General features: G+C 42.6%; 1 long non-coding RNA gene across 1 annotated transcript; it reads left to right on the top strand.

Moving 5' to 3' along the window:
- The first annotated feature begins 17347 nt into the window (after positions 1–17347).
- On the top strand, positions 17348–23300 carry LOC134476828 (uncharacterized). Its single transcript, XR_010048585.1, has 3 exons — positions 17348–17440; positions 18047–18138; positions 20351–23300. It is a non-coding gene; the product is annotated as an uncharacterized LOC134476828 (long non-coding RNA).
- The last annotated feature ends 2442 nt before the right edge of the window (positions 23301–25742 follow it).

Here is a 25742-nt window from a genome sequence, read left to right as displayed (position 1 = left end):
TCACCATAGCTTTTTTTTTGGCAGGGAGGGAGTTTGTTGAAAGCCATACAGTTAGTTAAAACATCAATGTTCTGAAATTTCTCACCATTTCTTCTGATAGTACAGAAAGTATATTGGGACATAGGTAGGGCATGTCACATGTTGATTGTTTTGCCATCATCAAATTATAGAACCACAATAATTTATTTTCACTGCCTTTTTGAACCAGTTCTTCCACAGTGGCATCCGTTTTCAGGAAGTCACAGCGAGGCTGCTAAAATATCAAACCCTGGTTAACAAGAAACATGAGAGCCAACTGATACAGCATCTGTTCCTTATCACAATCACTTCGAACATGGAATTCTCTATCAAGCAGGAATGCTTGTGTTGGCAAGTAAAGAAAACCTCGCCAGTAGTGCCTTAAACAAAGATTTATTTTTCTCATCAAATAAGAAGTCTAGAATAGATGGTTTCCACCGTCAGTTCTAATGATGTAGCAAAAGACCAAGGCCTTTTCTCTCTCTTTCTAATATCACTTTTACTAGTGTGTCAGCTTTCTGATTTTCTTGTCACTCTATGGTTATAAAATGATTGGAGTAGTTCCAGTCATCATGTGTCTCAAAGCATGAGTCAGGAGATAAGTTAACACCTGCTGATTCTTATATAAAGAAGGAAGCTGTTCCAGAAATGTCTCCATAGTGCTCTCCTTGCCTCCTGTTGACAGAATGGAGCCATATGGTCACCTCTAAACCAATGAAAGGACAGTGATCTTGCTTTTTTAGAACCAATCAATGTTCATTCACTATGTCTAGGAGATGAATGACTTTCATACTTAGGTGAATCTTTGCCTACCGCATGAACAAATTCTATTAGCGGGAAAAAGAAGGGATCTAAAGTATGGCTGTACAATGAGCAACAAAGATTAATGGTCATACAGATAAAAACTCTGTGTGTGTTGTATGATTTTATACCTGCATACTTTAAATCATTTCTATATTGCTACAATGTCAATGCTATGTGTATTAGTCAGTGCTTACTAAAGAAACATTTAATGCAAGATATACAAATAAGACTTTACCAGATTGGCTTACAGTGGTCACCTACGTATGTGGAAGAGTGCAAAAGGTCTGTCTATGTGCTGGGGCTCTGAAGGATCCAGTGGAAACCCTGGACCTCACTGTAGTGTCACGGGTGAGTCCCTATCAGGCAGCCAGAGGCTCTGCTGGAGGCTGAAGAGTGTGTTGGAAGCTTAGAGACAACATCTGAGGTAAAGGTGAAGACAGACGGGAGCTCCTCTGAAGAAACAGAAGCGAGTCTTCTTTCTTTGTTTCCTTTTTATACCATTCTGACAACAGTCCTTCCTAGGATGGGTTCTCCGCACCCCAAATTCACCATCCACACATGAAGATCATGCACACCACCACAGGGCAGCCACTCAGCGCTTACCCCTCCTATAGTTCCGTGACAATTCTAACACCTTTGTGTGTGTGTGTGTGTGTGTGTGTGTGTGTGTGTGTGTGTGCTTCTTTAAGCTCAAGCACCTAAAAAGCCACCGAATAGTGGAGGAAGCCACCAAAGCTAAGTTAATGGACAGCAGCAGGAGGTGACTGCTGACAGGCAGACAGTGGATGGGAAGACAGCAAAATACGTAGAAAGCAGACAAAACTCAAAAAGCAACGCTGGCAGGGTCACTCATTTTAGAGACATTCGTTCTGGGCACCGCCACAACCCCCAGTGGCATCAATTTTATAGGAAGTCACAGCGAGGCTGCTAACATATCAATTGTGTGATAGAATGGAAGACAATGTCTGTTGGGACAGGGATTATGGCCAATTCATCCTTTAAGGCAAAAGCTTTCAACTGTTTTTGAGATGCCTCTCTGGATCTGCAGGCACCTTGAGCTCAGTATATTTTTAACTCTTCTTGCCTTGTGTTCGACAGGGAATGACAATTGGCCAATGGCTACAGGAATATGCGAGGAAACTGTGTATTGAGATTTTTCAAGAGAAATATCTGAGACAGTGTTATATAGATCTCTGAGACAGTAAAAATGGCCAGAGTAAAGAGAGGCAGACACATGGAGAAAGACAGCAGAGGTGTAATGCGATGGGTGATGAGAGCAGTTTGGGGAAAGTGGTTGCCTATCATGGGCTCCCATCCCTCTGCTATTTAGGGAGTGGAAGTACTACTTCTAACCCAGTGGTCAGCAAGGTTTTAGCTAAATCTGGTCACATTCTATTTCTGAATATAAGGTTTCATTGGGATGAACCATGGTAATTTGTTTATATAGTGCCTACAACTGCTTGTGACAATGGCAGAATGAGGTGTTGCCACAAAGACCTGGGGGAGGGGACCCCAAAGCCTAAATTATTTGCCTGGCTGTTTCCAGAACAAGCTTATTGAGTCCTGTCCTAACCTGATGCCTCAGGCAGGAAGATTACAGGGCTACTGGGACAGTGTGGACATGTGTCCCAGGAGGTGGGAGATAGAGGTGGCAGGTAAGGAAGCAACTAAAGGCTGGGGACTGAATTCTCTGTAGAAATTTTAGGCAGTGAGCCTGTTCAAATTTGCTATTTTTAATATGCTTGAACTTCAAGGAACCAAAGTTCAAGGTGTTAGAATTGTCTGCTCTGGTGGCAGAACAAGTGCTGTGATGCTGGGATCTAGGGTCCTGGTCCTGAGTGTTTGCCAAGGGCCACTCAGGCCTGAATGGGAGACAGAACACAGTGATGTGTCTCTTTTGGGGTCTCACTGAGCAGACCACTGGGAAATCTCTGCAGATAGAAGCTGCAATTCACTTCTCCATGCTCAGAGATAAAGAAGGAACTGCAAGAGACCACTGGAATGGATGCATCTTTTATAGTTAAAGGAAGTAAAAGAGAAAAGGATCCAGAAAAGAAGCTCTGCAGAGCTCCACAAAGCAATAAAGAGAGAGAGAGAGACAGAGAGAGAGAGAGAGAGGGAGAGAGAGAGAGAGAGAGAGAGAGAGATATCTAATCACCTGCTAGACCTGAGACTAAACATGAAGCCACCAGCCAAGTCAGAGCTAGTCTAGAACTGATCCTGCCTCTACCCATCCCGTTTCTTCCTCTACCCATCCCGTTTCTTCCTGGTAGCCCTTGCCAGCCCCTGACAGGGAAAGACGAGGGCCAGAGGGACCCCTCACCACTGCAGGCTACCAGCAGAAAGGCTGGGAGATGGAGACATTTAACACTGTCCAGTCCTGCGTTCTCACATTTTTTTTTTTTTTTTTTTTGTCTTTTCCCTTTTTTTATCGGTACCGGGGATCGAACTCACGACCGCCTGCTTGTATGGCAGGCACTTATGCCACTGAGCTAAATCCCCAGCCCCTGTTCTCACATTCTGAACACTAACTAGAAGACATTTGTGACTTACCGTGGCTCATTTATCACCTAAGAATAAGTTGAAAAGCGCTGGGAGCTGCTGACCACATCACTGAAAACAGGTTATAGCATAATCCATGCTTGTTCAGTAGCTAATGTTTAAGCACTCATGTGTCTCAGACACCACACCAAACCCTTGTCATACATTAGCCCATTAAACTTCTTGATAAAGCCCTAATACAACACTAATTTCACAAAAGGGAAATGGGGGCAAAGGGAAGATGGGCAATGATCCAGAGCCTCATGTCTGGGAAGTGGTGGAGATGCAATTCAAACCCAGAACCGAGTTCTCAGTCACTGTGGTCATCCCTTGGCCCTCCCAGGGGATTTGTCCTAGGATCCCCCATAGATACCAAAGTCCCTGGATACTCAAATCCCTTATGTAAAATGAGATAAGGTTTTCATTTAACTGATGAACACCTTTCTGTATACTTTAAATCACCTCTAGATTGCTTATAATATCTACTCCAAAGTACATGCTGTGGAAGTAGGCATTATACTATGTGGTTTAGGGAATAATGACAAAGGAAAAGTCTACATCTTCTATACAGATGTAATTTACATGTTCCGTACAGATAGATTTTTTTTCTTTAGCTCCTGGAGACTGTACCCAAAGTCTTCACAATAAGCTACATACCCAGTCTTTTTGGCTTTTGTTTTGAGACAGGTTGTTCCTAAGTCACTTGAGTTGTACAGATTATGCTTGAGCTTGTGATTCCACTGTTTCGGCCTCCCCAAGCACTGGAATTATAGGTGTGTGCCATTATATGTGGCTCAGATGAGATTTTTAAAAGATATTTTTGATCAGCTCTTGGTTGAATCCGTAGATAGGGATCATACAGATACAGATAGCTAACTGTGTCAGGCTGCCCCTCAAGAGTGGGGTTTTCTCTTCCCCTAGAACCCTAAGGTTTCCTATGTTGATTATTCTCTCAGGGCTTGCCATAGGTTCCTTGTCACATCCTGGATGGTCAGAGGTCCTTCAGGCCTTGTTTGATCAGCTGGATCACAGGTGCCAGGTGGCAGCGTTTCTTGCAGTGTGGTCTGGGCCAGCTCTGGACCTTCTTGTTCTCCAAGCTGAGGATCTGATGAGTTGCCCTTGAGTGAGCCTGTACACCCAAATGTCTCACACCTGTTCCATATATATTACACCTAATTCCTAGTGAAGATAAATCACCTTGGAGGGAGAGCGCTGTCTGCTGCAGATCATTGGAGACCTTCCTCCACTCTGCCCCAAATCTTCTCTGTATTATGAGATTCCCCACCTTTTGGTATGAATTGTCAGTTTCTTGGACCTTATCAGTTTGATGGATGTCTTGTGAGATGATCAAGGTTTCCACAGACCAAACTGTAGCACAGTAGTAGAGAGAGATAACATTATACTGAGGTAAGGAAAAGATATACTGTTGTCTGGCCAAGCATCTCTCATTGCTGAGACAAAAATACCCAATACCCAGGTTAAAGAAGGAGATGTTTGTTCAACTCACAATTTGTACAGGTTTCAGTCCTCAATCAGCTGGCTCCAATGCAGGGTAGCTTGAATTCTTCATTCAAGAAGCTCTGGATCTGTGATCTATTTCAGATTGTAGGATCCAGACTATCCCAGTGGCTTAGTCCATGCCTTTGTCATGGTGGGCAGAAAGTACCAAAGTGACAAGTGAGAAGGAGACAAGATCCTTCTTGTCCCTTCTATATTGTATCTAGACTGCTAGGATTAGAGCAGTCATTGATCAGTGCATTGATTCAGCAATCACACATCCTTAATCCCAGCATCACAGAGTCTAGATTCTGAAAAAGCCTAAGACTGCATGAGGCTTTGGGGGTCACCTAGACAGAAACCATAACACCAAGTAAACAAACAAACAAACACACATAAGCAATCTGTTTCTGGTATCCTTTATGTGTTGGAATAAAGCAAACTAGGCTTTAATGAGTCTATAAATGCAATCCAAGTGCCAGGAGCTCAGTATATGTGCTCTTGTCATATGAAACCACCTAGTAAAACAATGTTACCAATTCAGTTTATGATCACAGACTGTCTTCAGGAACAACACTATCTGGTTTCCTTTACTAGCTAAACTTGAATTAATGGAAATGTACTAGCAATCATCTCTTCTGGATCTTTGAGGTCTGTTGCTTCAGAAATTCTCCTAGGGGCATGGTATCACATGTGATGTGTCAGTTTATAAATGAGAAGCCACTTCCTTGACTTTCCAGTTGGCTGTTGCTTATTTCATGGAACAGAAATTCAATGTGGGATGTACCTGAGGGGTGTACCTGTCCCACCTATGACCTTAGAAGTTGGGGAAATAAACAGAGTTGGAGATCTCAAGCCTAATACAGACTAACTGAAGTCAGTACTCAATTTATTACCTTACTTTCTAGGAATACTTTAGTTGACTGGTAGGCAACACTACCATTCAGAGACTATAGGACACAGCATTACTAATATATTCGCTTTCTAAAAATCAAATATCTCTAGTACACATTTATGCTAATCAATGGAAGTAGCCGTTTGAGGGAAGAGCAAGATGAGGATTTACAGCAGAAGTTTGTGGTCTTATTGTGGAATTCTTCATTCAAGAAGCTCTGAATCTGTGATCTAATTCAGGTCTCAGGATCCAGATTCTATCCCAGTGGCTCAGTCAGCTCAGATCCCCATAGTGAAATGCCTTGTAAGGGCCATCCTGATTCTCTTCTGGCCCCACTTCCTTGGCTCACTCATTACTCACCATCTGGAAGTGATTTGGAGGGTTGATGGTGATGCTGATGGTGGTTAATTCCTTGCCCTAGCAGCAACAGAGACTGGAAGAGTATTGTAAATCTGTCATTTTAGTTTTAATCAGGGGAGACTGAACCTTCCACCAGGATTTATAATCTGGGAAAGTAACTCCTTAAAAAAAATACTGGGTGTTGAACTTACGGCCTTTAAACTAAACTCTATACCCAATTCTTCCCTTCTTAGGCAGGGTCTGCCTAAATCACTAAATTGCCTAGTTAGTGTTAATTTGATGTTCTCCTGCCTCAGCCTTCCAGAGTGCTTGGATCACAAGCATGTGTCACCATGGCTGGTTTAATTTATAAAAATATGGTTTAATCCATATTTTTATTCCAAACATAGAGAGAAGTTCCAAGGCTGTTTAGCCAAAAACAATGGCAAATGCTTTTCCCTAATTCATTCTACTTTCATGTAGTGTTTGAAAACCGTAAAGTTTTAGACTATGAATCCCATCTCCAAAGGAAGCTCATCCTTTATTGAAGTGAAGCTTAATAATGCAATTGCCTTTGTGAGTGATATATTTAGAAAACCAGACATTCCTCTGACCTCTGAAGTTAGTTCAGAGTTACCTATCTGATGCACTTTGGTCTAGAGAGATAGCCTGGCCTGCAGGAGGTGTGTGTATCCCCTCTGCAGCAAAGTTTCTCATGTTCCAGAGAGCTAGAGAAAGACAACAGTGGTGTCTTCTGTGTGCACTATCTGGAACTATGTGAATAGCACTAGAAGGGTAAAGTTGCCACAAGATCATGCCAAGAGAAACTTACTGGAACCACTGAGTTAAACCACCTGTGAAGCATGCTTTGAAACCACCTGTGATTTGCAGTTATGAGAGCCAGTGCATTTCCTTATTGTTTGTTATGGCTTGTGTCCGGATGTCCCTCTCAAAGCCTCCTGTAGTCACAGGTGGGGCTTTTTCAGAGGAGGCTGAAGCTAGGGTGTGTGATTTGTTCATGGTGCAATGCTGGGATTAAGGTACAAGGATTAAGGCTGGGTGATTACTAAATTAGTCCTCTGATTGGTTTGGCACAACCATAATCCAGGTGCCTGCACAGTACAGGGGATTGAAAGAGGCTTGTTTTGTCCCCTTGTTGCTTTGCTACCTTCTGCGGACCACAACTGGTCTCTGCCATGCCACCCTGCCTTGGAGTCAGCTAATTACAGACTGAAACCTCTACAAACTGTGAGCTCAATAAACCTTTTCGTATTTAACTTTGGGTGTTGGGTATTTTGTCTCAGAGAAAACTAAGACTTTTTTTTTGGTGGTGGTGGGAGGGTGCCAGGAATCAAACTCATGACCTTGCACTTGCCAGGCAGGTGCTTATGCCACCGAACTCTATCTCCAGCCCAATGAAGACATTACTTAAGGCATTATGAGCGGGATTTTCTGGCATTTGTTATTAAACGTATCCTAATTGATTCAGTGTTAAATCTTTGTTTACACCTCTTAATGGAATTCTCCAAACCTGAAATTCCTTTCTAATATTTATTACTGTCCTAAGAGAAAGGAGTGGCTGGAATATGGACTAAGACAACAATACAACAAACATAAATATTGGCACAAAAGCAAATGAATATTAAGTGTACAGTTTTATAATGAGAGATAAACTTTAGTTAACAAAGATTTTGAGTATAGTATGTTCACAGTTCATTTCCATGTGATATAATTAAATGAGGCACATGCAAATATTTTAAAAATACTTACACAAGTAAAATGATAGACTAGGCCTCTGCTCACCCTTTCTCTCTGGTTGCACTGCTTTATTATTAGGAAGCATTAGAAAGAGCCAGGGTCTTGCCTGTAGCAGGACTCTAAGTGGACTAATTTTCCTTTCTAAATCTTAGGCTTTGAGTCTCCAAAATAATTTTTGTTAGTATCAATTTAATTCATATATACCCCCCCCAAAAAATGATCATAAAACTCCTGGAACAGTGTAGAGAGAGATTATATATTTGTTTCTGTGTTTTTTAGCTTTCTGTTGTGGTCACAGATACCTGAAATAATCAATTTATAAAAAGAAAAGGTTATTTATTTTGACTCCGTTTAGGAGGTTTCAGCTCAGGACTGACTGTCCCTGTTGCTTTGGGCCTGTGGCAGTGTGTTATGACGGGGGTGTGTGATAAAGCAAAACCATGCGGGAGGTTGGAGGGTAAAGAGGGAGAGGGAGACACATTCCAATGACCTGGTGACCTCTTGCTGGGCCCTGCCTCTTAAAGGCCCCCTTCTCTCCTAAAAAACCAGGCTGGGGACCACACCTTCACCACATAGACTTCGGAGGACACCTAGGATCCCAACCATAGCTGTCCGAATTCCAGAGTCCCTAAGTGGCCCTATGATCAAGAATGAATGTCTAATATAAACACTTTGTTTCCTTATATCGGTGTAGATTATCATGTGTAAAAAGAAAATCAATTGGTGTGTTTCTTTATGTTCTACCACTTTGCTAGGGGGGAACTCTACCTGTTTGATTGACAGCTAAATATTAATAACTAAAATTTTATAGGGATGAAAGAAGTAACAAAATACTTTCAAATGCAAAATCACATTTGAGATACGCAGGGAATATGTGGTCGGGAAGAAGGGCAGTATGGTGATCTTAACTTCGTGTGTCAGTTTGTAGTGGTTAGTAGTAGAGGGAGAATTTTGATGGTATTTCTAGGAGAGCCTAAACTGGCATTTTTGTGTTCTCCTAATTACTAGGTTTGCAACCTTAGGTAAGTTTCTTATCCACTTCATACTTCAATTTCCTTATCTGTAAGATGCAGATAGAATTATGGGAATTGTGGGAAGATAACATAGAATTGTGTTGAGAATTAAATGAGGTAATTTTTGTGAAACATTAAGATTAGCTCTTATTGTCCTTACTATATATTTTTAAATAACACATAAATAAATAAATAATAGATTTATTTCTCCTGCTCTTATATTATTACCATCATTGTGGTTACTTTTCAGTTTTAAATATTTCTACTTAAACACGTCATTTTGGTCTAATTTATTACTGCCTATGATGAATGAAAGAATGTTCTATGGTACAGTGTGTTGTTATTTGTTATGATTTTGGAACAGAGGTTGGCAAAGATGTGGCCAAATCCAGCTATACATGAAGGTTTATTGTAATAAAGACTCACCCCATCCCCCTTTTACCTATTTTTGTATGGTCTGACGCCAGACTTGTTCTGTAGTTACAGCCGAGAACATACGTATTATTTACAAAGCCTAGAAAAGTTTTTTATCTAGACTTTCCCACAAGTAGTTTGTAGACTCTTGTTTAAAATACATGTTTTTTAGTGACTTGTTTTTAAAGGACGGGAATCATATATTTCCCTTACCAGAAAGGAGACAGTCTGCTTTTTTCTTGGTGGTGCTGGGGGGGGACCCAGGCCTCACACACACTATGCAGGTTCTCTGCTACTACGTTACACGGCAGCAACAGCAAACTTTGGCATGAAAAGAAAATGTTTTTCTTCTTGTTTTCATCTCATTATCTTCTACTGGATAACAAAAGTCAATGTAAATGATCCCTGCTTTTATAATATAAATGTTTACCTACTTTACATCACAGATCAGGGACAGTTTTTACTATTGTTTATCCGTTCTTGTATTAATTGCGCATTGCTACTGCCCAACCCTATCCTACCAAGAAATTGTGGAATTCCCTTTTTGCCTTGAGGAGACTCATTTCCCCCCTCATGTATGGCTTAAGATCTGAGGCTGTCCTTTGACGTCGACAGAGTGACTCATTTTCCCTTGGGAGCAGATCAGAGGAACAAAGGGCCTAGGTCTTGTACTGGCCACTTCGCCTCACAAATACTGAATTTCCTGGACAGCAGGTTTGATCCTGGCTCATACCAGGCAACTTTTCACTCTTTTAGTACTGCGTGTCACCACTTTAATCCTGGGTGTTGGTCTGCTGAGTCCGTGCCTGCAAGGAATTCAAGGAGAAGACTCAGGATGGATCAGGTCAAATTCATTAAGATTTCTCCTTTGCAAAGATAGTTAGGGTGAGGCTGGGGATTTAGCTCAGCGGCATAAGTGCCTTCCTTGCAAGTGTGCGATTGTGAGTTCTATCCCTGGTACTCATAAAAACAAAAAAGACAAAAAAAAAAAAAAAAATAGGGCATGCAACAGAGCTTACTGCATAAACAGAACCAGTTCTAATGCCTGGTGCTGTGTCACTGTGTATTTTTAATGTTTTGATGTTTTATGCTTTACAATGATCTGCTAGACAGTTATCTCCCGTCTACTTCTGGCAGTGAAATTGCCATTCCCAGGTCCCCTGTCTGTGCAGATCATCTGAGGCAATTTGTCTTTAAAGCGTCTTAAAATTACCCTAGAATTCTTCCGTAATTCTTACCACTCTTAAGAATCTGTCTCCCCTAGACATAATTTGTATCACTTTACAATGCAGTGACATCTGTTCATAAATCTTTAATGTGTGTTACCATCCAGACTGACAGATTTTGTTCTTTTTATCTATGACATTTTCATTGACTTCTGCAAAGTGACATTATCACCATCCCAGCCTGGGTAAGATTTAATACTTGATTCTTCCTTCCTTCATTTATCAGAATCACTCAGAATTCCTCTTTCCTCCTTTCTCCCTACACGAAATATCAATTCAAAGATTTTAAAAAACATATTTCCTAGAATAGAGTTCTTTAGAAATCTCTGTATTAAGGAGACTTTGTTACCTGAAGGCCAGTAACTGTCCCTATCCCTATTTGTATCCTGATTTGTTGAGAGTTTTGGGGCTCTTTATTGATAAGCATTTAAAGAAATGTCCAAATATATTGTTAAAGAAAAACAGTCATTGTTTTATTGATTTCTTATCAACATCATGTATAATTTTTGTGCTGGAAACATAAGTTATTTCTAAGGTGCTTCTAGCTAAGTTTAGTAATTACAGAAATTAAACACCTTAATTATTTTTAGAAAAAGATTATATTTGTTAAGCAGCATTGAAGGCATTATCTTCAATTGCCATGACAAATTGTTAAACTTGAAGTGTTAATGTGTGTGTCTTCATCTGGAAACAGTCTCCATCTGAGGGGGGCACGATCCCTCTCTTCATGAAGTTTGCTACTTCAGGTGAGAGTCTGACAAATTAAAAAAAATACGTATATGGAGAGAGAGAGACAGAGACAGAGACAGACAGACAGAAAGACAGACATGGGAAGAGCTAAGGGAGCTTCTGTTTTGAGCCACAGCATCATCAGGGAGGGCTTCCTGGAAGAAGTGAACAAGGTCTTCAAGGAAGCATGAGCCACTGCTGGCTTGGGAAGGGCATCCCAGGAGGAAGAACAGGCTGTGCAAAACGATCAGCTTTGAGTAATTTCTAGCAGGTTCACAAGGGGGTGGAGGGAGGTTGTCTCTCTTGACACTCCTGTGTGTGCGCGCGCGCGCGCGTGCGCGCACATGCGTGTGTATGTGTGTGTGTGTGTGTGTGTGTATGCACATCCATGAGTATGTGTTCAAATGTTCAAGCCTTTTCTCTTTGTGGGGGAAAAAGTAAGTGAGCAAATTAATGCCTTCTTCTTTCAGTGGTACTACTTTCATATCTCAGCTGCACACCAGGCAGGCCAGTCTCCCTTCGCCCCCAGAATGAGGATGTTAGCTTAATAATGTAGTGCAGAGGACTCAGGAGCCAGGCTGCCTGGCTTCTAGCTTTGGTTCCTGCCTTCCCATTTACTGGCTGCATCCATTGGGTGTGTCTCAGCTTTCTCATCTGTGAAATGGGAGCAATAGTAACTGTGTAAGAATTTCAGTAGGGATTGAATACATAGGTGTTTGGGACAGTCCTGGCACACAGTAAGTGTAACACTAATGGTGCCCAGTCACAGCTGTCAGGTGGCATTTTTGGAAGTACTCGGGGCATCAAGAACAGGGCTCTGGTGCTCCCTCTTCTTTTTTTTCCCCAACTCTCTTATTCCTTGCTTTCTCCCTTTCCCATCCTCATCCCAGATGGCTCCTGTGGCATAGAGTTAATTTATTAGAGGGAAAGTGATATGGTAAGGTCAGTGTCATGGTTGAGATCTATGTTCCCACAAAAGGCTCATTGTATCAAGGCACGGTTGCTGATAGGCTTTTGGGAAGTGACTGAATCTAACTTCATCGAGTGCATTGATTGAAACCTGATGTGATGGTGTAGGCCTGTAATCTCAGCACCCCAGCACCCTGATGTGATGGTGTAGGCCTGTAATCTCAGCACCCCAGAGGCTGAGGCAGGAGGACAGCTGTTGAGTTTGAAGCCCCCCTGGGGTACACAGTTCAAGTCCAACCTCAACTGCATAGCAAGATCCTGTTTCAAAACAAAACTCAAAGCAAAATGGATCAATCCATTGATGAGATTATTATTTGGTGGCATCACTGAGAGGTAATGGAAATTTAGGAGATGGAAATTGTTGGAGTGGATCACTGGCCTACAACCTTGGGCACTCTCCTTGGTCCCTAGTCTCTGCCTCTCTGGCTCTTTTTTCCTACTTCCTGGTTGCCACAAGTGGGCAGCTTTCTTCTACCCTGTCCTTCCACCATGAAGTTCTGCCTCAACTCAGGTCCATAGCATGGAACCAGTGGACATGCACTGAACCCCCTGAAACTGTGAGCCGGAGCACACCTTTCCTCCTGTGAGTTATTTTGCTCAGGTTTGTGCTCACAGTGATGCAAAGCTGCCTGTGACAGTCAGTCTGTGTAGTGAGATGGCATGGATGTTCCATTGTTTCTTTCCAAGTAAAGGTGCCCAGCATCGAGGAAGTGAGAACAGGAAAGCCTGGAGTTGATTCCTCCATCACTGCTTACCAGCTCCAGGTCTTTAGGGAAATCTAAAATTTCTATAACCCTCAGGCTCCTCATCCTCAAAATTAAAATAACAGCTGTCCCCAGGGTATTTGATCATTGTGAGGGCCCCAGCAGATATTGCGTATAGAAACCCGTTGTAGACTGCAAGGTGTGAACAAATATATGAAATTGTTTTCTTTAACTCAAAGACATGCCAATAAATAGTCTCAGTTTTTCCCGGTCTTCATGCATTCCATTGTACTTGCAATACAATGAGAGGACTTTGTCTTAATCTTTCTTTGAAATATTTTAAATTTTAATTGACACAGAACTTTATGGAGTACAACGTAATATTCAATATATGTTTACAATGTACAATGATCAGATGAGAGTAATTAGCATATCCCTCATCCAGACATTTATTATTTGTATGGGGAACATTGAGTACTTCTCTGTCAGCATTTTTGAAATCTCTAATTATTTGATATCAACCACACTGTGATATACAGTATCAGAAGTGATTCTACCAATCCAGCTGCATCTGTGTCCTCAGTAACCAACTTTTCTCCATCCCCTCCCTCCCTAGTCCTGACTTTTATAGGAGGGATGTATAATTGACCCACAATATGATGTTTGATTAGGTTATTAACATGCTTTGCTAGGTTTTTTTTTCTGGTTTGCTCTCATAAATGGATGTTATATTTTATCAAATGCCTCTGAAACATCTGTTAATGTAATCATGTGGTTTTTCTAATTTGATCTCTACCAGATTCTTAATATGGAAATGTCTTTACATTCCTAGAATCATCTCTTGGTTTTATTCCTTTAATATGCTGCTGTCTATGAGATTGTACAGCCTTATGTATACATACATGTGGTGTATAAATATGATGGATACGTACATGTGTTGTGTGTGTGTAGATCCACATGTAGGTATCTGTTAACATTGCTGTACTGATCCTACACTGTAAATGAGAAAATGAGCTAGGTAGATTTCCTATCTTTCCTAGGCTCTGAGACAGTTTATCTAGATTTACCTTTTTTCTGAAAGTCTGGTAGAATGTACTAGAAAAGCCCTCTCAACTTGATGTCTTTTAGGGGTAGATCTTTCAGAAACTCTTCCCTTTTGGTTATGATATGATTATATCAAACTTTCCTCTTTTCTTTTCCTTTTTGCTTTGAGACAGATTTTTGTTATGTATTCAGGATGATGTTGAACTCACTATGTAGCCCAGGCTGGCCTTGAACACTCATCAATCCTCTTGCCTCAGCCTCCTGAGTGTTGGGATTACAGGTATGTGTCACCAGCCTGGCTTCTTATTTTTCCTTGAATGGATCTTTGTGTTCCTAGGAAATCAACCCATTCATCCAGTAATTTCAGAATGCCTGCACTTTAACCGCTTTTGTTTCCGTCCTCTTCACAAGGATCCCAGAGGTTGCCCAACTTTCCATTGTTTCTTTCCAAGAGACAATTTAATCCCTCAACGTTGTTTTGTTTTCTATTGTTATTAACAATTATTTTATCTTTCTCAACTCCTTCCTTCTGTTTTCTTTAGTTACTGTGTCTTCCTCCTCTCCCTACCTCCAGTTCTTAAGTTGAAAGCTTGGTTGATTCATTTATTTTAAACATTTTCCGAATTTCTACTGTATTTGTGTAAAGCCGTGTATTTTCCCACGGAATGCTGCCTGTGTAACCCCATGGACTTTGATATAAATGTATTGTTCTTATTGTGATTCAGTCCTAAGGCTTTGTAATTTGCTTTCATTTCTTTTCAAGCCTAGGATTTTTTTTAGTAGAATAGTTAAAAATGTAGAAGAGGATAGATTTTTGTTGGTTATCTTTCTGTTATGATTTCCTCGTTTTATTCTATGACAGTTCATAAATATGTACTGTCAGAATTTTACTTTTAGAAATTTATTATGATTTCCATTGTGGCCTAATACATTTGGAAAAGGTCTCATGCAGTTTGGAAAAAATGTGTAATTTCTGAAATATAAAAATTTATTTCTCTCCATATATGTATTAGAGTATAAAAGCTAATTTCATTAGTCAGGGGTTCTCAAACTTTATTCATTTTTATGTTTGATCATCCAGTTTCTGAGAAATATTTTTAAATGCACCCATTATGAGAACTTGCATTTTTATCAGAGTTTGTCATATATATTTTGAAGTAAGGTTTTAAATACATAAAACTTCAACTTATATTTGGTGGATTATAACTGTATGATATAGCCATTTTTGTAGTGTTTATATGGAGTTTTATTCTGTGCAAAATGAACATTGTGAGTTATAAGCTCCCTCCCTGTATTTCATCTCCGTATTTGTAGTTTTCCTGTTTCCTTTTCATCAGGCGTTAGGATTACTGGTTGGCCTTGCTGGCTATGTGGAAAGTGGCCATTTGATCACCAAAAATTCACGCTCCCCGTTTCGCAGTGCAGAAGGTGACCTCCCAATGAGGCATCAATTTTGTGATCATCGCAGCCAAGTATGACCACGTGATTAGTTCTCAGCAATGGGAATGTGAGTAGCAGTGGAATCACGAAGGGCTTGTATTCTCAGCTTAAATTGGACCTTCACTTAATCGGAGATCTTTTTGAAGAGAAGCAGAGGAAGCAGAGGGAAGTTAAAACAAAACAAAACAAAACCAACCTTCTGTTTGCTTATTTCTTCTGAGCCCTTAAAGATCCAAGGGAACAGGGGAGTCTGAGTCTTTGTAGGGGAGCCAGTGGCTGGCCTGATGTTTGTCTTTTCCATAACTGTAAGATCCCCAGACTCAGCACTGTGCCTACCGAGTTTGCCGTCATCCCTAAGTCTTGGTTAATGGTAGCCACTTCTTGGGTCTTCATTGCATGAATGAATGAAGCACTGGCTGTTTTCTTTGCAATGATTTTCTGCTTTTTTGGTCAATAAATCTCTGCTTTAACCAGATGTCTTGGTCTGTGTTCTGTTGGTTTAATAAAATACTTATGGCTTACTTTATGAAGACAGAGGTTTATCTAGCTCACAGTTGTGAGATTCAAAAGCATTGTGCTGGCATCCACCCAGCTCTGGTGAGGATCTTGTGACGGATGGCATCACAGTGGTAGGAGATGTGCAGGAATGGTAAGTGGCACATGGAAGGGACTCGGGGACAGTGTGGGCCTCCCTTATAGCAATCCATCCTCATGAGAATGAACTCAGGAAACCTGTATTAATCTCTTCTAAAAAGCAGTGTGCAAAGTGAATATTGTGAAGTAAATAAATATTATAATTACCTTTTCTTGGTTCTGCATCGTCTACTCAGCTTCCACTACTTCTCAGTACTGTTGCACTGGGAACCAGGCTTGCAGTACATGAACTTTTAGGGACCAATGACACTTAAATCATAGCAGCATACCAAGCTCTTTTAAAATAAGAAACTGAGCTAAGATCCAGGCATGGTGCCTCATGCTTATTATCTCAGCATTCTGGGAAACTGAGGCAGTAGAGTAGCAAGTTTAAGTCTGGGCTGGGAAACTTAGCAATATAGTGAGACCCTGTCTCCAAAAAAGAAGGGCTAGGGATGTAGTACAGTGCAGAGGCTCTGAGTTCAATCCTCCGTGCTGGAAAAAAAGTGGGATGGGAGGAAGTAAGGAATAAAGGACCGAGACCAGACAAAACAAAGCCATTCCTGCGTTTTAAGTCATACGTATAATGAATAGCTAGAAAAGCCATGCAACGAGAATGAAAAAGTGAAGATTTTATGTATCTCTCATCTGAGGCCACTTGACTGAGTACCTGCTTTGTGGCTGGCACAAAACTGGGTATGTTTTATATATTCTGTCATTGAATCTTCCCAGTAGTTTCTATCTCTAAAGTAGGTTTTATTCTTTCTACTTTAGAGTTGAGTCGACTGAAGCCCTGTGCAGTAAATAAGTTGCCCAACAACAGAGAAGAACTAAGGGGCAAAGTTAGAATTCAAATCTGCATCATCCTGTCTTCAAGCTTGAGTTTCCTTCTGTTACATCATAAAGAGTTCAGCAGCCTGCGGGTCAAGGTGCAAGTTCTAATTTTAAGAAATTATTTTATTTCTAAGCCTCAGTCTCCTCATATGTAGAATGGTGGTGAGGATGATGTGTCTTGCAAATGTGTGCTCTGAAAATATCAGTTCTATGATGTTCCGGAGAAGCTTGTAATAGGCTTTGAAATGTCTAAGTTTGAATACAAAACTTTTGACAGGCAACCTGGCAGATTTTCAGAGTGAAAATCATACTTTCAGTCAGATGAAACTTTTTGTTCTATTTTAAATATCTCACTTTCTCTTTGATGTTTGTTAGGTGGGCCAACCTTAACCAAGTTTCTGTTCCTCAAATCCGGTTTCTTAATTTGCATTTGGTCTGTGTTGTATAAATTTATTTTATTATTTTCCTTCTTTTTATAAGTCTTTGCTGAGAGACAATCTAGGGCTGTTGAAAGAGGCCTTGACTGTCATGATTCCTGGGATGGTGCCCTAGCGCTGGCACTTAGTGACCATGAGACCGTGGGTAAGCAAATTCACCTCTCTGCTTCTCAGGCTCCTACATCTGCAAAGCCATAAGAAGGGCTCTTTCCTTAACATTCTTATCTTTGTTTGACTTAATAATGATTGCAAAGTTCAGAGTGCGGGTACACCCCTGTGATCTTAGCACTCTAGGAGGCTGAGACAGGAGGATTACAAATTCGGACCCAGCAGAGGGAATTTAGAAACTTAATGAGGCCCTGTCTCAAAACAACAATAGCAAACAACAACAACAACAAAATGTTGAGGATGCAGCTCAGTGCAAAAGCTGTGGGTTCAATCCCCAGTGCTACAAAAATAAATAAATAAAATAAGCTGCCACGGGCTTGGAATAGAGCTCACGCCTGGTGTGTATGGGGCTCTGGATTACATCTCCAGCTCCCACCCCCCAAAAGATTGCAAAGTCTTGTCTGTTCTGTTGCATAAAACAACACCTGCTGTAAATATCTGCATTCCAGCAGCGTGGCTTGCAGTGAAATCAATATTTAGTTATGTTTGGATGGTTTTTCCTTTCCCTTTTGATCTTTAGTGCTTTCTACCTCCAATTTGTTTAATACCACCCTCCCCCTGTTTTTCCACTCTTCTGATGCAGGTAAGATGCAAATGTGGCTTTCCTGGCCTGAAACTGACAAGGGTGAGACAGAAAAGTTGTGAAAGTCACATCGTGGAGCTGACAGGCAAGAAGTAAGAATCTGAGAAAAATGGGACCAGAGCAAAATTAAATCTAGTCATTCTCCTGCTCAAGCCTCTTCAATGGATTGTCATCTAACCTAAAAGAATCTGGCGTTTTTACTTTGGCCCTGTGAAGGCTCCATGGTCTAAGCTTAGCTAATTTTTATTTCCACTAACACCTACTTGTAACACTGATATTCTTCAAGTCTCTCATTGAGATCCTGCCTCTGGGCCTTTGCACCTGCTGCTTCCTCTGCCTGGAAACCCCTTTTCCTTCCTCCAAGCCTCTGCTGTCATGTCACAGATGTCTTCTCCAACATGCAGATTAAAGGAGCAGCCATTCCCCAGGCTTTCTGCACCCCTCTTCAAATTCACTGGTCCTTGTAGTGCTTCCCACCTCTTGACCTTTCATTATAAATGAGGTCATTTGATGCTTGCTTCCTGTACCCTGATAGCTCCCCATTGGACCAAGGCCAATGCCAAGTCTCCACAGTGTGCTCTGGGCATAGTTTGGTTCCTTATTTATTCCTGAAGTGAATGAATGGAGAAATGAACAGATGAAGAGGTAGGAGAGTGAAGTGATGCTGAACTTATTGGAACCTCAAAGTTTGGGAGATGCTCTGGCTGCTTCATACTCCCCTTCTGGTTTTTTTACCTCCCCACAATATTGGGGAGGAATTTTGTTCCAGCAGATATTTCAGGCCAAATTTTTGTCCAGCAGAGAAGATGCTGTCTATGACACCAGCCCGATCTGCCTGGAGCATCCATCACCAGAGGGTGGTGCAGGGACCTCATCAGAACAGGGATGGAATTCTTCCCAAGTGGTTACAGACACAGGTGGAGCCAAAGTCCTCCTTTGTGCTTTGACCTGAAAATATTAAATAGAAAATTGTAGAAATATACTACTCATAAGTTTTACATTGTCTGCCATTCTGAGCAGCATTATAAAAATCCTGGGGCCATTCTGTTCTCTTGCTTTGAACAGAGGGAGAGTGAATCATCCCTTCGTCCAGTGTATCCACGCTGTCTACACTACTCTTCCAGGAGATAGTAGTGTTTCACTTATAACACCTGTCCAGATATGGCAGTGCTTATGTTATTAAATAAGCATTACTAAGTAACACTTGTTTTTTTTACCTAGGAATGACCCCAAAGTCCAAAAGTAGTGTGATGCTGGCAATTTTATTGCAGTATATTCTTATAATTATTTTATTTTTAGCTACTGGTGTTAATCTTTTATTGTACCTAACCTGTAAGTTAAACTTTAAAATATGTATGCATATACAGGAAAAAACACAGCATATACAGGATTACCCACAGTTTCAGGCATCTGTGAGGAATCTTGGAACAAATGTGCCATGGATAAGGGATGTGTCAGCTTTCCATCACTATAACAAAATATATAGATAATTCATTTACAGAGACTTATTTAGTGTATTTTGGCTTACAGTTTTGGAGCTTTCAAAACTTCATTGCTTTGGGCTTGGGATGAGGCTGCTTAGCACATCATGGTAGAAGGAGAGGGTGGAGCAAAACTACTTAGCTCATTGCCAGGAAGCAAAAGAGGAAGAGAGCGGGATCATAGTGTCCTCCGAGGTCTGTTCCAGGGACCTAAGGACCTTCCACAAGGTGCCTCCTCCTGAAGGTCCCACAGTTTCCCAATGACTCCTGGAGACCATTAAAAATACATGGGCAGACACTGCAGATCCAAACTACAGCAAAATGCCCAGGCGTGTGCACAGCTCCTCTTCCAGAGCAGAGGAACAGTTGCTTTTCTGTGTACTTCCTTCCTCTCTGCTGAAGTTGCCCCCAGCTCACACAGGAGTGGGGACAGACCCTTGGATCTCACTGAGATGGATGCCAAAGCCAGAGAGAGTTGGGTGCTTCCACTCAGAGACAGTTTCTGCTCCACAGAGGAGATGGGCACAATGGACACAGAGGAGATGGAAGAGGAGCAAGGGGTGGAGGCCAGAGGGTGAGCAGAGTTGTCCACTCAGGCAAGGAGGAAGGGCCGACTCGTGGAGGACACTGGATGACAGTGTGAGACTTGGACTTCTCATGTGTGAAGAGGTGGCTGAAGGGAAAAGTTGCTCCGACCCAGGTCTAGTTAAGCTGAGGGAATTTGCTTGAGTCCAGGTGACTGGACATAGCCACAGTGACCCTCAAATGTGATGATTTGATTTGCTCTGGGTCTGATAATCTGTAATTTTTCTGTTTTTGTCAGTAAACCTGAGCTTTGCCATCACTTATGCTGTCACAAAGGAATGCTGTGTGGAAATTTTCCCCCAGTTACTGAGCGAAGACTCCCAGGCGTGGATGTGTGGATTTTCTCAGAGGTCACCAGGCATCCTAATCCGATGTCATTGCCTGTGGCTTTGAGAAGGGATGTGGAGGCAGGAAGTCTTTGAGTTTGGTGGAAAAGTCCTTTTAAGTCACCACAGAAATGAGGTGGGAGCTGCCTTCAGCATCCCAGCTGGTCATGGACTACCGAGAACCTATGGGACGGAGTGGGCAGGCCTGTGTCCTTTCCTGCAGGAGGGACATGGGAAAGAGCTGTGTGTGCCTTGGATGTCCAGAGCCCTGTCAACCCTGTCTTCCTCTCTCTCTTGCTCCTTACCTTACCATCAGAATGGATGATAGTTAACCATAATGTGTTTTTAACATAAGAAATTAAACATTACAGATAGTGTGCCCTTCCATTGGTCCTTCCCTACTTCTTGAATCTTTCATTCCAAGAGACTCTTGTTTATAAATGGTCTGTTCTATTAATAATTCTGGGTGATAGGTCTGTTAGGGGGAGAAAGAGAAGGACTGGGCGGCGGTGGTGGAAAGATAAGAAGTATAAAATATAAGTGTCATGGTTTATGTTTGTGTCCCCCAGGCCTCATGAGTTTGCATTGTTCATATGTGATGGTTCATTGTCTAGTGCTTGGATTGATGGTGTCAGTGCTCCACCCACAAAGGGGTGGAGCCAGGATGTGATGTAATGGCAGGAAGAAGGTGTGTCTCTCTCTTTGCTAGTTCCTGTTTGCTGCTGGCGGCCGCCATGAACTGCAGCCCAGCCATGCCTGCCTGTCTTGGAGACAACTGAGTGTGGACTAAAACCTCCAAAAACTGTAAGAAATAAACCTTTCCTTTCCCAACTTTGGGCTTCAGGTATTTTGTCTCAGCGATGAGCATAAAGTAACTAAGACAGAAATTTGGTACCAAGGAGTGCGGGCGTTTGCTGTGACTATACCTGGCTATGTTTTTCAAGAGGCTTTGGAAATGGCTTATGGGTGGAGTTTGGAAAGGTTTGGACATGTCGCCTGGATGTATAGAGCTGGAGCAGCTTAGGCTGTTCTGTAGAGGAGATTCTGGTCAGAGCTCAAGAGACCAGAAAGCTGATAGAAAGCCTGATGGTAAAGACCAGGCTTGGGAGGTTTTGCTGGAAAGGACTGCATTGGTTGTTGGATTCCACATGATGTGTGTTATGGCTTGGCAGAAAGTGTGTCTGCATTTTGCTCCTGCCCAGAGACTTTGCCTGAGACTTTCACAAAGGGCAATGGACTGATTTATCTTGAAAAAGAAATTAAAAAGCAATCAAACATTGAGGCTGTGGCATGGCTATTGTTGGGGCTTTTAGCCAGCTTTATGTTTCAAATCAGGAGCAAAGAGCCTAGCAGGATAATTTCCAATGCTGTTTGACCCGAAGGAAGATTCTAGGAAGGGTGTGGATTGTAAAGACAGAGTTGAGATTTTGATTCCTGAGGAGAAACAGAGAGATAAGAAAGATGGCCCCGGGGCATCCCAGGAAGCAAGTCCCCACCCTGTGCAGCCTCACAGCAAAGATGAAAAATTTTGCTCAGAGGAAAAATCTACAGAGTGCCATGCTCCAGAATGGTGACAGAGGCCACATGAGGTTCCAGAATGTCGACAGAGGCCATGTGAGGTTCCAGAATGGCGACAGAGGCCACATTAATTTCCAGAAAGGCGGCAACATAGAGAAGCTTTTCATCACAATCAGGTAAACAGAGCCCTGCGATCCAGGCAATTGACCCCTACAGCCAAGAGAGAGAAAAGCGTGGCTACTGCTTCAGCTAGCAGCAAACCTTGGTGGCATCCACAAGGTGCTGATTTTAGGTGCAAGGAAAATGCACGAATTCTAAGGGTAAGACGGCTTCCACCTCGATTGCAAAGGGCCTGGGAGGCCAAGCAGATGTAAGGGTGAAGCTGAAGGTGCAGTGGAGACCCCAGAAGTTTGGAAAAGCCAGGAATGTGGATGATCCAAGGGAAGCAGCAAAAAGCGAGTAGAGAGGATTTAAGAGAAAAGCTGTGGGAGTTGAAATCGCTGGAAGTGCCCTGGGGGTGGAATCACCCAAGGCTTTTGGAACTTGCAACCAGATTGCTTCAGATGCTGCATGTAGAACTCTAGGACTTAATGTTTGCCCTGCTGGATGTTGGAATTGCTTTGTTTCGAATGGTTTCTATTCTCCTGTTTGTAACTTTTGGAATGGTAATGTTTATCTTGTGCCTTTGCATTTCAGAAATGTTTAACCTTGTTTCTTTTGTACAGGGGTTTATAGTTAAGAGTTTGCCATAGATCTTGGAGGAGACTTGGGACTTGTACTTTTCAGCAATGTTGAAGCTGTTAGGACTTTGGCAAATCTTGGAGGTGGACTAAATGTCATTTGTATAAAGGATGTACATGAGTCCTAGGGGCCAGGGGTGGAATGTCATGGTTTATGTTTGTATCCCCCAGGCCTCATGAGTTTGCATTGTTCATTTGTGATAGTTCATTGTATAGTGCTTGGATTGCTGGTGTCAGTGCTCCACCCACATAGGGCTGGAGCCAGGATGTGATGTAATGGCAGGAAGAAGGTGTGTTTTTCTTTTTGCTGGTTCGAGTTTGCTGCTGGCGGCCGCCATGAACTGCAGCCCAGCCATGCCTGCCTGTCTTGGAGATAACTGAGTGTGGACTAAAACCTCCAAAAACTGTAAGAAATAAATCTTTCCTTTCCCAACTTTGGGCTTCAGGTATTTTGTCTCAGCGATGAGCATAAAGTAACTAAGACATTAAGTAACCTTTGTTTCGGGAATGTGGGGAGACACACCCCCGACCCCTCTGGGGTGCAGCATCTCCACCCTGGGGCTGCCGATCTCTCTCTCTGGAACACGTGGAGTGAGGCACATAAGTAGCCTCGGCCTAGGGTAGAACCTAGAGAGTATTAGGGATGCACAGGTAGCCCATTGGTCTTAGTTTGACGCCAGAGGTAATTTTCAAGGGTGGGGGGTATAGGGTTACAGGTAAATCTCTAGGGGCGGGGGAGGCAGGAGCTCCCTAATTCCGGCTGAGGCTTTTTCTGGCTATAGTGTCTGGTCTGGGCCAGCAACACTTTCGTATCCCGTCTTATGATTATTAGGAAAAGGGGCGAAGATTTCTCTCTTTAACTACTTCCTGCTGCCTGAGGGCGCTGTATTGGGGTCTAGGGGAGTTGACAGGATGACGGTTGATGCCTAGGTAGAAGCTGGTGCCAGGAGTTTTAACCAGGACTAAATAAATATATTTTCCATGAGCAAAATATGTTGCTAAAATGCATATTCTACCGAATGTTCATTTAGAAACCCGCTTCTTTAAAAAAAAAAAAAACAGCGATGTTATATTTGAGAGCTAACCACGCTCTCATACATGTACGTGCAAACATGCACACGCACGGGAAAATAGAGATCTAATTTCTTTTGGTTGTACAGAATTTTATTCAAAAGATGCATCCTATTTTATTTGCTTATTTCTCTACTGATGCACTCGTTCCAGGTGTTTTTGATGCACCCACTGGTTCGGATCTCCTCGTAGACATCAGTGAGAGGGTATCATGGAAGGACTGTGATTCTTGTCGCCAAATTCTTATGTCAAATTGTATTTCCTAATGTAATTATCTTAGGAGGAGGGACCTTGGTAGGCACTGAGGTCATGAAATGGGAAACGTTAGGGTTGAGAGTTGTCCCAAAGGGACTCCAGAGACCTTGCTCAGCTCCTCTTTTTGCCTTGCAGGATGTAACCAGAAGGTAGCTGTCCACCACACAGGTCAGAGTCCCCACCAGATGGGAACAAACTGCCACTCTGATCTAGGACTTCACCTCGCAGACCCTGAGAAACAGGTTTCTGTCCCTGAAGCCGTCAGGTCTGTGGTATTTTGTAGAGCAGCTTGACGTGCTCAGACAGGAGGTTTAGAGTCCCGCTGCTCGGCTCTCATCTTTGTTTTACAAGTTGTTCATAAATCATGAACCGCGCGCTTCTTCCCAGCATCCAGGATGGTCCACGGGAAAACATCAGCTTCTGCATGCAAGTGCCCAGTGTCATAAAGTTTGCTCCCTAACGCGTTTCTTTACCTAGTTAGAGGCAGGGCACTGCAGCAGTTCCTGAAATCGCTCACTGCTGTGGATCTACACTCATTTCAGAGCAGTTGTCTCAGACTTGAGGAAGGCAGAAGAGGAGTTCCTGTTGCCTCCGTCCTCCGTCATGCAAGATGGGATGCTGATGAGGATGAAATCCCCTGCACAGGGTGCTGCACGGGGAGGCGGAGTCTCTCAGGAAACCAGCCTGGGCTTCCTGTCTCCCTCCCCAAGGGGGTCCTGTTTAGTTGAGGGGGACGCAAAGGAAGTCTGTGGCTTGGGGAAAGTCCTGTTCATCCGAAACTAACCTGTTTCGGATTTAGTGACCAGAAAGCAGTGTGTGAAACAGTCACGTCCAATTCCGATTCCAGCCTGCTCCACGTGTCACCTTTTCTTACTTCCAAGCAGCACCCGGCTTTTATGTTTAGTTTTTATGTTTTAGTTTTATAGGCACCAAGGGCCCAATGAGTGTAAATTATCTCGTGTGTCACCTAACGGTTCTATGGAGGCAGAGCATGAGGCTGATTTACAGAGGAGGATTTAGTTTAAAGATGCAGAGTAACTTTCCTAGAGCCAGATCCTTTTAAGGGAACCAGAGAAATGTACTAGAATCCCCAAGTCTGTTGTTCTCTTGCAGGCTGGGCACACTGTCTGGTGCCTTCCAAGGACCCTGAACTGGATTGATGGACAGAAACTCCCATGAAGAAGAGCAGCTGTAGGGCTCCTGCCCCAGAGGGAGCGTGCTTCTTCCTAGGGTCTCCCTAGGGAGGTATCTAACGCTGTCCTCTGCTTTCTTACCCATCTCAGCTGGAAGGGGCCACATGCACACACACCCACTCCCGCTAGTGCCAAACAGATCTTCCTGGCATATAGCTTTTGTCTGGTCAGTCCTTTGCTCAGAAGTGTCCAGGGTAAAAGACATGAAGAAAGGAAATATATACAGCCAGTGGTGCAGAGGGGGCAGTGAGTGCCCTCAGTCATCTCAGAAACAATTTGTCAGTCTCCAGAGGTGCAAGAGCACCCAGAAGCCCTTGCAGGGCCTCAGAGTGCACACATGTAAGAAGTCCTGTGCTAGCAGTTCTTTTGGTGCTGGGAATTCAACCCAAGGTCTTGCTACTTGAGCTACACCCTCAACCTCAGCAGTATTTTTGTTAGAGAAAGGAATCCATCCATCAGATGGGTAAGCAAATGGGAGAGATGATCAGACAGTAGGATGTAGTGCTGAAAGGAACCGCAGATGCATG

Source organism: Cavia porcellus, unplaced genomic scaffold (genome assembly GCF_034190915.1).
Source record: "Cavia porcellus strain 051 isolate PalLab524CR breed Dunkin Hartley unplaced genomic scaffold, mCavPor4.1 scaffold_7, whole genome shotgun sequence".
NCBI lineage: Eukaryota > Metazoa > Chordata > Mammalia > Rodentia > Caviidae > Cavia > Cavia porcellus.
The sequence above is the reverse complement of the archived record's forward strand: the minus strand, read 5'-3'. Positions and strand labels throughout refer to the sequence as shown.